The 14782-nt window shown below is 43.7% G+C and overlaps 1 long non-coding RNA gene across 2 annotated transcripts in view; it reads left to right on the top strand.

The window, feature by feature from the left end:
- The window catches only part of LOC144821789 (uncharacterized), a 118425-nt gene that overhangs the window by 58243 nt on the left and 45400 nt on the right, over positions 1-14782 (top strand). For both annotated transcript variants that reach the window (XR_013608440.1, XR_013608439.1), the window contains exon 3: positions 4922-5039. This is a non-coding gene — a long non-coding RNA (uncharacterized LOC144821789). The remainder of the gene's footprint in view (positions 1-4921; positions 5040-14782) is intronic.

The following is a 14782-nucleotide window of genomic DNA, read 5'->3' as shown; positions in this document are numbered from 1 at the left end:
CAACAAGTACCTCTTAACAGCTCATCAAGGGCTGAAGGTGTGAGTGCTGCTTATCTGCAGAGAGGGTTAATACTGCCAGGGAGCTAAACAGCAGGGTTATAGCCATCCCACTGTGCCTCTGCGTGTGTGGAGGTGGAGGCCTAATTGCTGGGCAAATGTGTCTTCTTGCAACTGGGAATGGAGGCCCCCCTTCCCTCACGTTCCCCTTGCTACACCACAGCAGTGAGGCCAGAGGAGGTGGCCTATTATGGTGGTGCACTTGCAAGGTGGCACATTTCATGCAGTGGTCTGATTCTGTCACATTGGTGCAGGGCCCCAAGTTGGAGGGCTGACTATGGGGCCCTGGGCAGCTGCCCACACTGCACATGCCTAGCGTCGGCCCTGTCAACTGGTACAGCCATCGACAACGGGCTGCAAGAGTCAAGAAATCTGGGTTAAATTCATCGTTCTTTGGCACACTACGCCACCCCAGTTTGACACCAGCCAGATGCAAATCAGTCTTAACCCTGCTTCTCACGGCAACAGTCCAGGCCAAAATGCCAATCCATTTCCTCCCTGGAACGTAACCAAGCTTCCAGGAATCGGTTTCAGGCTATCAGCCATCATAAGCAGGCTAGCATGAATTCAGTGGCACAGTGAGCAAGGTACTCACGTCTGGGCGTACCCTCCCACTCAGGGCACAAAAATCTGCGGCAACAAATTATTGACAGAATGCAACCCCAGTTTAGACCCAACCATATGCAAATTAGTCTTGACTCTGCTTTTCATGGGAACAGTCCAGCCCGAACTGCCGAGACAGGTCCTTCCTGGACCAGAAACAAGCATTCTGGGGCTGGTTTCAGGGTATCACCCTTCATCAGCCAGGCTAGTTTGAATCTAGTGGCACAGTATGCCCTGGACCTATGTCTGGACATACCTGCCACACTTAGGACAAGAACGCAAAAGACACACAAATGATGGGCTGAATGCGGAACGCATCAAACATTCACCCCCACTCAAGATATCTGTATTAAATCTATTGTTCTTTTGCTCACCAAGCCACTCCAGTTTAGATGCATCCATATGAAAATCCGTCTTGACACGGCTCCTCATGGGAACAGTCCAGCCCGAATTGCCAAGCCAGGTCCTCCCTGAACCAAAAACAAGCTCCTGGGCCTGGTTTTTGGGTATCACAGCCCAACTCATGGTGAGACCCAGGTACTCACTACTAAACTTTGTATTTTATTATTCACCTCTGGACCTTTAATACATATGAACAGATCTATACCTTTCCGCAACTAGCACCTCCTGTTTCAGTAAGTTACTCTCCCACATTTCATACCACCGTGTTTGAATGATGAGAATTAGGTCTACAGTGAACCTCACCCAGTTCGTTTTACCATGCTGATTCATAGTAACAATCATGATGATAATCTCATATACACAAATTGCAAGATTAACTAAACGCCGGCTTAGTTTTCTTGATTTACCAGTTACCATCTAAGACGACATTTCTTAGCAGCATTCTCGTTCCTCAGATATGGGTTTTTGCACACTATAAATTTACCAACACACCACTAAATTTTTTCATTTTTCGGTGGCACTTTTTTCCGTTTCACAAGTATGCATGCTGCATGTGTTTCCTGGTCACAACGTTCAAGTTTTTCTTTTTACAGATTTCTTTTTGACTGTTATCAACATGCAGGATCTATTGGGGATATATGAGCTGTCGCTCTTTATCACCATTAATAACATGATTAATTTATGAGAATGTAAGTATTGTACAGTAGTGAATTGAGTTCAAGTTTCTTCTATTTTCTTAGGATTACGCCCCTGATGAAGGGTGCAGACCGAAATGCATTGGGCATATTAATGTTATGGATATATGAGTTTGAACAAAATTAACTAAAAAGATTATGGACGCTGCAATGTGAAACTGAACTTATTCACGGAAAGAAAACAAAAATAAAGATATTTCTTGCAATCACATCAATGAATGAATGAATGAATGAAAGAATATTTATATAGCGCCTATACTACCCGGAGGCCACCAACACATCTTGAATAAATTATTTTGAATTCAATTTCGAGTGTGGACTGGGGATGCTCCCCATTTACTGGGGAAATCGCATTTATAGTTCCTGGTTTTAGGGTATCACCCCTCATCAGTCAGGCTAAATCGAATTCAGTGGCATAGTGAGCCTGCAACCCACATCGGGGCCTAACCGGCGCACTTAGGGCGAGACAGCAAAACGTGCACAAATGATGGATAGAATGTGGAACAAATCAAAAATTCACCCCAGACATTAGATCAGGGTTATATCCATTGTTATTTTGCTCACCATACAACCCCAGTTTAGTACCACCCACACGCAAACAGTTTTCATTCTTCTTCTCATAGGAACAGTCCAGCCCGAACTACCAAGCCAGGTCCTCCCTGGACAAGAAACAAGCATTCTGTGACCGGTTAAAAGGTATCACATCTCATCAGTCAGGGTAGCTTGAATTCAGTGGTACAGTTTGCCCTGGACCCATAGTGCACTTAGTGTCTAGGCACACAGTGCCTAAGTGCACTGGGCATACCCAGTGAACATAGGATTAGAAGGCAAAAGACACACAAATAATGGATGGAATGCAGAACAAATCAAACATTCACCCCAGCCAAGAGATCTGGGTTAAATCCATGGTTCTTTTTCTCACCAGGCCATTGCATTTGTCAGCCTAAGTGGGAAGGGTATGCCCAGACGTCTGCCGCGTGCTCGATACGTCACCAGATTCAAGCTAGCCTCGCAGATGAGGGGTAATACCCCAAACCAATCCCAGGATGCCTGTTTCTGGTCCAGGGAGGACCTAGCCTGGCAGTTCGTGCTGGATTGTTCTTGAGGGGAGACGGGTCAAGACTGATTTGCATATGGCTGTGTCTAAACTGTAATGGCGTGACATGCAAAAAGACAATGGATTCTTTTTGCATTTGTCACCCTAAGTGGGAACGGTATGCCCAACCATGGGTCCTGTTTTTCCTTTGCCACCAGATTCAAGCTAGCCTGGCTGATGAATGGTGATACCCTGATACCGATCCCAGGATTCTTGTTTCTGCTCCAGGGACAACTTGGCCTGGCAGTTCGTACTGGACTGTTCCCATCAGGAGCAGAGTAAAGACTGATTTGCATATGGCTAGGTCTAAACTGGAGTGGCGTGGTGTACAAAGAAATAATGGATTTAGCCCAGATCTGTGGCTGAGGGTGAATGTTTGATCTGTTCTTTTTGCTGATGGAGATCTGGGCAACATCCCTTACATGTGTTAAGCAGGAATCAACTGGGCTGGAATTCCAGCATGGGTCGACCTCACAGTGATAGTGAAACGCACCTCTTCCGGAAGAAAGGGTTGATATGGTACATATTATACCATCATCCATATTGCCATGCAAATGCCGCAGACAGGCTGCTGTTTTTTTTCTATTGTGATAGCTCTGTCGCCGAGTGGCCAATACAAATAACAACATCTTATGTGTTGAACTTAGCCCTTGTGCAGAATTTTAAAGGTGTTTTGATAGGGTGCATACGAAGTGGCAGTGTAAGAAAAAGTAAGCTTGAAGAATTTTATCCTGCATGTGCAAGGAAATGAATGTGTGTCAAACGTCATTGTGTTTAGGGAGAGAAGGCAACTTAAGAATGTGAGCATGTAAAAATGGCATTACAAACGGGGCCTAATGTAATCATGTGACACCATATAGAGGGACAGGGCAGAAGACTGAGTTCTTTTATAAAGTTATGGAACTCTGAGGTGACTTGCAATATCATTCTCATGTACGCCAGGGGATACTATATCACACCATCACCTTTACAAAAACCACTTAAAACATTAGGAGTAGCTCTTTCATATCAAAGAGCCAGCATGTTTGTGAACATAAAGAATACAAATAAAACCTCTAGTGCAAAATTAGCACTTTAAAAACCTCTGAGATATTTGTTGCAAATAAATATTAGAAACCGTTCAATGCATGTCAGATTCTTTTTAAACAAACAAAAAGCTGCACTATTTCGAAATGTCTAGAAACAGGCAGAACGATTCAAGCTTTTCTCTAATTAGGTGTGCAAAAAATAAACATGTTCGCTCTGGTTGTCACTGTAAGCAAAAAAAAGAAAGAAATGCAATGTTATATTTTTGTTGCATTAAACCGCTGCTTCAGTTATCCCTGGTGACCTGATCTGTTTCCATCTCGGCTGCTGGCTCTGCAGCGGGCCACGTGACATCAGGACTCAACTGTAATAACTTATGACTGTCGAATTCTGATGACTTTTCTTTATAATCGGCGACTGGGTATGTCGCAAGTCGCCGATTATGAAGAAATTAGAGACTGGGGCTTATGCATAGATTTTAGAATCCTGTGTACTATAGATCTCTTGCACCTAAGCTGCAGCATGAGAGAAACATGATTATTTGGAAAAAGAACCAAAGAGCCCCCAACAACCGGGTCAACGCTTTAAGTATTTGCTCCAGACATCTGCTGTGCTCTTCAAGTAGAAAAGTGGGTAGACCGACTCAGCCACTCATGCTTCCAAAGTCGAAATATATATTAGCATTAGATATTTGTAATATGCGTCCTTTGCAACCAACAACTACGGTATAAAGCAATGTATTGGCAGTATTATTTAAGATAAATTAACTATATTAACAGAGGGAATTAAAAGTAACACGCTAAAATCAGGGGCACTTTCTCCAAGTCCTTTTAAATTAGAGTGTCTCGCTTCCAGGACCTTATTGCGATTTCTGCTCTTTCATAACAATAAAGATGATACTGATCATAATCAAAGCGAAAAACACTTTACAGTATAGGAAGAGATAAAATACAAAACAACAAAAGGTGACATGTATTTATAAGGTTGAAGTTTTCTATTCCCAGCTTTAAAGATTGATTTTAAAAAATCCTTTTGACTGCAGCAGGAAGCAAGCCCTGAAGTGCCAATCTCGGCGAGTCTGTTGCGGGTGCAGGCATTGCTGTCACTGTGCGCTGGGCTCACAATGCATGAAGCAGAACGTTTACAAGGAGGAATTAAAGGTAATGTGAATGGATAGATCTGTTATCAGGCGAGGGCTGGTGAAAATGATTAGCCCAGTTCACAGCTTTACAGAAAAGCCTCTCAGGTATTTTTCCCCAGCTTCCTTTGCAGAGAAAGTTTTTCGGATTTAGATTTGTGTTTTTGAGCTGAGATACAGTAGCTGGAGCGGATATAAGAATAAATTCTCTTAAGCCTGAAAATAATCCAAAGCCACAGTTCTTTTAACCACCCAAGCATCAGGTAAAAATTCACAAAAAGGCATTTCAAGGAATTTCCTGGCGCATTGCTTATAAAGCACACTCCTCTTGTAGAATACACATTAGAAAGTCTCTATATTTTACACTGAAATCTTCCCTTTTGTATTGTGCCATGTGACACACTCACAGCTTCGCTATCTATGGCACCGCACAAGTGTTTGGATTAAAATACTAACTGCTGTTAACTTTCATTGAGAGCCACTTCTCTTCTGCTATTGAATATCTAATGTTTACACTGCACTGAAGCTCAGAAATGAGTGTTCTCACTGCGTGCATTGAACAGAGTGCAGATAACCCTTCTGATGGGACACAAGTATCTCATAGACTGAGAGTCTCTTTTACCTATTCCAATTCCCAAAAATCTTTATTTCGATCACAAGATCATAAAAGATGTACATAGCATCACAGAATATTTCATTTTAAAGTTAAAAAAAGCATTAAACAACATTAGTGATCAAAATTAATAGGGGTATGCCAGAAATTCAAATCTGTCCTGAATCGCCAAGTCTCTTAATGCAGCGATTACGGGCATACCACATTGAGGTTAAAAATTTAGATAGTGCAAATACGGTGGTTGGGGCTAAGTCTGTCTTTAAAACTCTGTAAGCGGGTAAAAAACTTCTGAATCCCATGTTTTTGAGCAGAGGAACGAGCCAATATTTCCTGCTCCTCTCATAGGATCGGCAGAAAAAGACCACATGTGCATCGTTCTCCTTTCTATGGGCACATGCCGGGCAAGTTTCTGTGGGGGAGCGCCCGGACCATGTTGCTGTAAAAGATGCCAGGGGGAGAGTCCCATGTCTCCAATGCAGGACTAATTTCCTAGTTAGTACCGGAGTCATGGCATCTAGGACACTTTCCAATCGATACCTATTCAATTTATGTGTCAGTGCTGGCTGGACCTCCTGCCTCACAAATCTGTTCATTTGACCTTTGAATCACCCTTTTCGGGTTAACTGAAATGGAAATCTGCATAATAATAAAATATAACCCACAATGGAAGACGGGAAGTGTAGCAGCTGCTCATCATGGCGAGCACCGGAAGTGATTGCGGGCAACAGGACTCCATGTGGTGAAGAGAATGCACATTGGAAGCTCTTAGTAAATGCCATTGTGCATTCAAATTGGTTTTAGCTTTACTGGCTAAGATTGTCACGCAACAGAACTTTGGGAGAAGGCATAGGCCAGTGCAAGGAGAATGTTGTGATTTGTGATGATAAATACTTTTTCAAAGGAGGTCTTGAGTGAAATGACCGATTAGAAAGTCCATCTGCCCCTCGTGTTCCCACATTATATTTTGTTTGTGGACTTTAGTGCAAAATATACTAATCCAATGATGTGCAAATTGCACGCTGAGTGGTTTGCAAACAGGGATGCAATTTGTGAGGTGGCATATGTATAAAGAGATCGCATTGTAAATTGTCCATTCACAGGGGGTCACAGAATGACTTGCCTTATAACTATTACTTAGTCAGGTTGCAGTTTGCAAACAAGCCCATTCCCCATACACAATTGGCTGCGAGTGCAAAGGCTTTGGCATGAGGGGGAAGCAAACCTCTATCGCTGCGTTCCCAAATGGTAAATATATTTTTCAAGCAGCCCCTACATTTTAAAACATTAATGTGTAAGCACAAGACCTGTGATTTTACAGATTCCAAGGTTTGTGATGTCAAATATGTTTCGTACACTGGGCTCTTCGACCTTTATTGTACTCTGGGGGCTGCTGACCAAGCTTCAGGCAATGTAGACCCCGTCTAATGTAACTCACTTATGTTGCTTGTTAATTTAGGATAATGTTAACAGTATGAGGACTCCGAACCGGCACTGGAAAGTGTAAAATATTAATCAGCAGAATATTATAATTAATGCAAAAATGTAAATTAGTAGGGAACAATGGTGACTAAATTGTGTGACATGAAATTACAAATTATGCGATGTAAAACAACATATTCTGTGGCAATATTGTTTTTGTATTTGACTATTTTAATACATAATAATGCAAAATGGGCAATGTTACACTTTATATATGACAATTTAACACCTAAATCTATAAATATGTGGAACACAGTGTAGGCAGAAAATTATATAATAGACGTGGCACTGACTGTAGTTTATTTGTAGCAGTAAATGGACATCTGTGAGGAATTGCATATGTTTTGTTGTGGCACAGCATTGGCATTTTCCCCTCGAACAGGTGCTGTGCATTGATATGCCACATTGGGCTTATTTAACATCTGCATATAATGTACCTTCAGCATGGAAAGGTAAAGGACATGTGGGCTGCCATGTGCATTTACACTACCAACATATATGGCAAAAGTATGTGGCTGAAGGGAGCTCCTTCTCGTCTGTAGGTTATATGTACTGCTGTGCCACATAGCAGGGAAAGTGCCTTGGTCATGGAGCAAATGCCTACTTCTCAATATTGATAACTCACCCCTAAAGTCCAGAGGGTTAAATTCTAATATATAACATTTGGTATCCTGCATATTGGGCACCCTCACAGTCAAATAACTCCCAAAAGCTGTTTTCACTAAATAGTTTGTGCAAATGTTTCCATGAACATGCTTACATATCGTTAAAATATTGTCCATCTCTGCCTAGAAAAGTGCTAGATGTTGGAAAGTGGGATGTTGGTAGGGCTAAATATGCACCTACCACTAGTAATAGGGCCACCAACACATTATAAAGTCCACTGAAGGTCTCAGTAAATTAGCTCCTTGCTGAACCCTTAGTAGCTGACCAGGAGCAGTCAGGCCTAACTTAGGAGACAGGTGTGTAAATCACTTAAAAACACCAATACATCAAGTTAGTAAGACTCAACACACAAAAAAAATCCCACACAATGTATAAAAAAGGAAATATTTTTATGAACAAATAGACACCAAAACGACAAAGATCCATAGTAGGGAACCGGATATATGAATTTTTAAAGATTAATGACTTTATAGTGCTTAATCTTTATAGTGCAATGGAACGTGTAGATGGGGAACATGGCGGTTACTAGCTAGACGCTGGCGGTCACGGCCACCATTACGGGGGAAGTGCGGGCAGGAGCGAGGCCGTACACAAGCTGAATTTGCATAGAAACCAGCAGCTGCGGGCCGTGGAGGGAGTTACGGTGGGGCAGGGAGGCGGGGAGGGGGAGGGGCGGGGTGGAGGGACCTAAAAACAGGCATATGGATCATTGCAGGTAAGTACACAATTTAATTAATAAAACAAAATTCGTAGCGCGCACAGCATGGCAAAAAGCAATGCTGTGCGCACCACGAATTTCGTTTTATTAATTAAATTGTGTACTTACCTGCAATGATCCATATGCCTGTTTTTAGGTCCCTCCACCCCGCCCCTCCCCCTCCCCGCCTCCCTGCCCCACCGTAACTCCCTCCACGGCCCGCGGCTGGAAACCAGAAAGAGAGCCTTAGTTACTGTATATCCCGAATGATCCCAGAACGTTGTACTTTGTTGTTTGGAGGAAGAGTAGACTGGAGAGGGCTGCGTGGTCCCCAGGGATGCGTTGGTGCGAGGCAGCAGGAGATCTCCAGCGAGCTTGGCAGACAGGGATCTGAACTAGAGGCAGAGGCAGAGTCAGCACAAGTCAAGCCTGCCTGCAGCATGTCAAGGAGGTGGAAGGCGAGGAGAGGAGCTTGAGTAGAGTGGAAAAACAGCAGAAGCAGTTGAAGGGTGGAGAGCTAAGTAGTTGTGGGGGGCTGCATCTGCATATAGAGACAGGAAACAACAAGGAAGACGAGGCTCTCTCCAGGTACACGTTGAGGACCAGGAACATTGGAGGTAAGGCAAATTTACTTCCTATATCACCGGACACACTGCCTGAATTGTTACAGAGGGTTAAAACCACTATTAAGGCAAAGCGGGAGAGACAAGGAGGGACATCGCCAGGCAGAGGGCTAGGAAAGTCTCCAGTCGGAAAACCTAAAGAGGGGAAAGGAACAAAGAAATCCGTTAAAATTACCCCCTCTCCTAAATCTTTTTTCCATGTGCTCCCAAGTATGCAGGAATATGGGGCCAAGAGGGTAAGCCCCAGCTCAGAAGAACGTACCTTAAATTTTACCTCAGTAATGCCTGGGATCAGGGCAGGGAGCAGGGCTAATGCTTCAGATGCTACTGTTAACATGGACAAGAGCGCAAACAGCACCGATGGTTTGGCGGATCTGAGCATGCTAAGGAAGGAGTCTGGGGCATCCCAGGGAGACAGTATAACAGTCCCTTTACCCCGTACTGGCACTACCTGAAAAGCATGAAGTTCCACACCATGAAGCAAATATGGGAATGCCTGAAGCAAGCAGAGATGTAGGAACTTCGCAGGCAAGTATATTACTGGATTTGAAGAGTGATATAAAAAAGCGCTTTGAGGTGTCAGAACCAAACCAACTAGGCATTCAAGCTTCATGTTCTGAGTTAACGCTGAAGCTCGATGAAGTATCCCAGAGAACTAAGAAGTGGGAAGAAGAAGTAGGTGCGGTGAAACAGGATGTGGAGAAGAACGTATCTGAGATCTCTAAACTTGGAAGGCAAAATCAAGTTCTAAGAGAAGACCTGGAGAGAGTGGAGAACCATTCGCGTAGAAATAATCTAAGGTTCCTGAATATCCCTGGAACAGATGAAGGGTCAGACATTAAGTCCTTCATCATCTCACTCTTACGGAAAATGATTCTGAAAGATAAGGAAGAGATCAATCTTGAGTATGAAATCCAGAGGGCACATAAAGAGCCGTTCCAACGTAATTTGCAGAGAACTAAACCTAGGAAGATCTTGGTTAATTTCCTCTCCTATACTACCAAGAAAGAGATACTTAGTGGAGCTCTGAAAAATGGTCGCTATTCTGTAAATGGTTATTTCCTGCCCATTAGATCGGATGTCGGCAAGGGTACTGAACAGAGGCAGTTGGAATTAGGCAGTAAGATGGAGGAGCTTCGGAAGATGGGAGCAAAAGTCCAGCTAAAATGTCCTCAATGCTCCGCATTATGTTGAACAATCAAATGTTTAACTTTAGAACAGTTGAGGATGTGGAATCATTAATTGACAGGATCAGGAAGGGAGATACTGCTAAATGATAAATAAGGTTGCAGGATAGGTCGCTCTAAGGTTGCAGGATAGGTCGCTCTCTAGAGTATGAAAGTTTGAAGGGATTCCGGAATTCCCCCAATGGTAGGCCCATAGGCATTCTTTATGCTTAAAAAGATATGGAGGGTTCCCAGGGGATGGTGTAGGAGGGTGGGATGGGAAGGTGGTGGGTTAGCATGGGTGGGAAGCAGTGGGGAAAAAACACAAAAAAGTTCTTAGCACCTCCTATGCAAGAGAATTGCAATAACGCAGTGAAGAAACTAGGAAAAGAACAATCTGGGAAGTATTATGACTAAAAATCTGACTATCGTTATTCTTACATGGAATGTGAATAGTCTTAGGTCTAAACCCAGACAGAGGAAAGTGATGGAGTATTTAAGAAATAGACATGCGCAAATTATGATCCAGCAGGAGACGCACTTAGATGCAAATGAAAGTAATGACCTGTTTGGTAGGTGTGGATGGGTTCAAATGTTTATTGCTTCAGATCAACCACAATGCTGTAAGGGTGTGGCAATCCTAGTTAGGAGTGGATGCTGGATAGAATTTAAGAAGGCTAGTACAGACAGCTCAGGCAGATGGGCTTTAGCTTGTCTAAAGTGAGTGGATAGAGATTTCATATGCGTGGGATTCTACAGGCCCAACGAGGATAATCCACAGCATATTGTAGATTTAGAACTGAGGCTGGCGGGTATTTCAGCTCCTGCAATCGTGGGCGGGGATTTTAATATACTGATGGATCCTGTATTGGACCATTGAACAAGCAGGGAGAGTGCATATGTTCCTAGAATGAGGAGCGCCTTGAAAAGTATGGTACGGGATTTGGATTTTTTGGATGTTTGGAGATATTTGAAAGGGAGAATGAGGGGGTACACATACCATAGTAAAAAGCATCATCACTTTTCTAGATTAGACTATTTTTTAATTTACAGATGTTTTGCAACAAATGTTCAAAAGATCAAACACCTTCCAGCGCACATTTCAGATCATTTAGCTGTTATGTTAACACTAAAAGCATTTGGCCGGTGCCACCTAAGAGATGGACGCTAAAGCGTGCCTTGCTTTTAGAAGAGGGGGTGAAGGTAGACCAGAAGAAAGCAGCAACAGAGTACGTTATTAGTAACAAAGATTCCGCCTCCCCTGGCATCGTACGGGATGCCTTTAAAGCATATATGCAGGGGGATCCTAAAAAGCCTCACCTGTGCAAAAAATCGAGAAGATCAGGCAGAATTAGCGAATATGGAAAAGGAGGTTGGGATTCTAGAGGAGGTTCTCCATACTATAAGTGCGGGAGAGGAAAGAGATAAGACCAAAAGAAGGGTAGAAGAGTTCCAACTAGAATTTTAAATCAGGCTGGAACAAAAGTGCAAGGCAAGGTGGGAAGCTGCGAATACTGAAGAATTTGAGTATGGGGAGAAAGCTGGAGCTTTGCTAGCCTGGGAGGCCTGGGTTGAAAGATCAATGAATGATATAAAGGAGTTCAGAACTGATGCAGGGGTAAAGCTGGACAGCTGGGGAACTATGCAGGAACATATAGTAGCACTGTTTTCACAACGCAAGAAGGAGAACATCATTCCGGATTCCCCAAAGTTAAGAAGGTGGCTTAGCTCGTGTGGCCTTCCGGTATTAAATGAGGAGGGGAAGGAAATGATAGAGGCCCCAATTACTCAAGAAGAGATCAGGGGAGCGATTAAAAGATGTAAAAATGGAAAGGTGGCGGGGCTTGATGCTGTCCCTTCAGAAGTATACAAAATGGTAACAGAAGAAATACTACCTGTCTGGGAAAACCTGTTTAATATAATTTACAGGGAGGAGGAGCAGGTCCCAGAATCCTGGAGGGAGGCCTCTATAGTTTTGATTTTAAAACCGGCTAAGGACCCGGTAAAGGCGGAATCATATTGGCCGATTTCACTGCTGAATGCAGATTATAAGATCTTTGTCAGCATTTTAGCAGGGAGATTGTCGACAGTTGCATCTCAGTTGATACATGAAGATCAAAAGGGGTTCATCTCCGGGGGACAAATGCATTAATTGACCCAGCAATTAATAGGATTTATTGATATATCTACAGTGAGGTTGGCGCCTTTGTCGTTGGTCACATTGGATGCCGCCAAGGTGATTGGCCACGTTTTCTGGGAGTATCTATGGGCAATATTGGAGACTATGGGGTTCGGCCCCTTTTTTGTAACTACATTAAAAGCTCAACATCATGAGTCTACGGCTAGGATTTCCTCAATGGAGCTCTCACTAAGAGTTTTTTGATATCTAGAGGGATGAGACAGGGCTGCCCCATTTCTCCTTTGTTGTTCAACATATGTATTGAACCATTTGCCCAGGCACTCCACCAAAATGACGTGGTTAAGGCTTTCCGTGTGGGAACATTCGGTATGAAAATCGCCTTATATGCGGACAACTTAATTGTCTATACAGCAGACCCTGTTACCACAATCCTTAGAGTAGAACGACTAGCTGAAGAATATGGGGCCTTTTCAGGATACTTAGTTAACAAGGAAAACAGGGGATTATGTGTTGGAATAGCTCAGATTTAAAGGGGAGGGTCCAAAGAGAGCTGGGGTATTTGGGAATAAATATTCTCAACACACTGCAAAATATACCGCAACATAACCTAGAGAGGGTTGCTAGGGATATCGAAAAAACATTGACCAGGTGGAAGAATCTCCCATTAACGTTATATAGAAAGGTTAACCTTATTAAGATGGTGAAATTGCTGAAGCTTACATTTCTTTTTAACTGCATACCTCTTACCTTCCCAAGAGGGCTGATAGATAAAATACAGGGCAAATTGGGCAGTTTTATTTGGGCAGATAGGGGAGCACTTCTGACCTGGAACAAATTGCGGCATAAATTGGCTGATGGAGGGCTAGATTTAACGCTATACTGCAAGGCTGTCCAGTTTAAGAATTGTAGAGTCCTATTATGTACACCGGGGCACAGGGAGTGGGGTGGATTGCTATAGGAGATGGTGTGAGAACTTAGCCTGGCATATGTTGTCCACTATTCTAGTGGGCACCTTGCACCAGTCTAAACGACCCTTATGATGGTGGTTGTAAAGTCAACCTTATAGATCAGCTATCCTAGTGGTAGCATGGACCAGCGGTCTTAGGCTAAAACTTAAGAGAGCATGTGAAGCCAGCTGTTTTTACCATATATAATCCCTTGAATACCGAATGAAAGGACACCACACAAGGTATATATCAATTATATATATATTTATTACTAACACAACCCCTCTGCAATCTTTATGAGGTCAGAGTTAGAGATACGTTACAAGTTACTCATTTAGCATACTATAAGTTGCACAGATACAATTCTGCCCTAGGGGCCTCAAGAACCATATACTAAGTAAGTGGTATAGGACCACTTCAAGAATAGTGAATAGGCCTAGGGCCTAGGGAATCGCTGGGGCTACACTACAGAACCAAAGGTTAGGAAGTAGGAGACCCATGGGAGACGCATGCAGTGTCGGAACACAGACGAGAGTTACCATAGAGTTATAATGGGAACGTAAAAGTTACAAAGTAGTTGATTAAGGACACTTCCGGATGGACTACGGTAAAACCCTTTTAAACTAGGACACTTCGAGAGTCAACACCCACGGGAGCACCGGAGTACTCGAGTTACCTCACCCAGGGACGCCGGGTGCATAGGTGTTCTTTCGTGTCGGGTTTTGTCGCTGTTTCCTATGGAGACCTGCAAAGAAGTGCTGCAGGCGACCAGGAGAAAAGTGTCCGGGTGGAATCAAGGATGGATCGAAGATGAGAAGAACCTGAAAGTAGAGGGGACAGAGTCTGGGTCAGCAGCCAGTGACCAGGAAGGAACCAGGAAGGAACCAGGCGATGTTGAGATGCAATCAGGTGATGAGGTGAAGCTTGTCTCTGCAGCCACGAGGACCAGGAGGCGTCGACGACAACCAGGAGCTGGATTCAAGCTGACCCACAAAAGATCTAGTTGACTGCAGTGTTGGTATCCGGATTGGACCCAACAAGCCTTGGCAAACGCAATCCACGCAGGAAAGGAAGACTGGCTTCAGGTCAGACCAGCAAGGTCTGGGAGCTTCTCCTTCGCAGGGAAGCTTAAGCAAGCCCGGAGCAACCAGTCAAGTGGTAGTGTTTAAAAAAAAAGTCTTCGGAGGGCTAACGAGCCAACGGGTTAGCAACTGGGAAGACGCACCAAGCTGAAATGCAAGAGTGGGCCCCATGTGGCACTTGTGGAGTGTGGAGGGCTGAGCTATAGTGCAAATGGCGATTGGGTCTGGCGCTTCTCAAACCCCAATGCACAACTTCGAGGGTGCCTCAGAAGCTGCACAGTTTAAAAAAGAGCAGGAAGTCAATGGTGTCTGGTTCCACGTCTCTCGTGTCCGCCACGGGTCTCAGCTTTGC

Source organism: Lissotriton helveticus, chromosome 2_2 (genome assembly GCF_964261635.1).
Source record: "Lissotriton helveticus chromosome 2_2, aLisHel1.1, whole genome shotgun sequence".
In the NCBI taxonomy this organism is placed as follows: Eukaryota; Metazoa; Chordata; class Amphibia; order Caudata; family Salamandridae; genus Lissotriton; species Lissotriton helveticus.
This window is presented reverse-complemented; position numbering and strand designations above follow the sequence as displayed.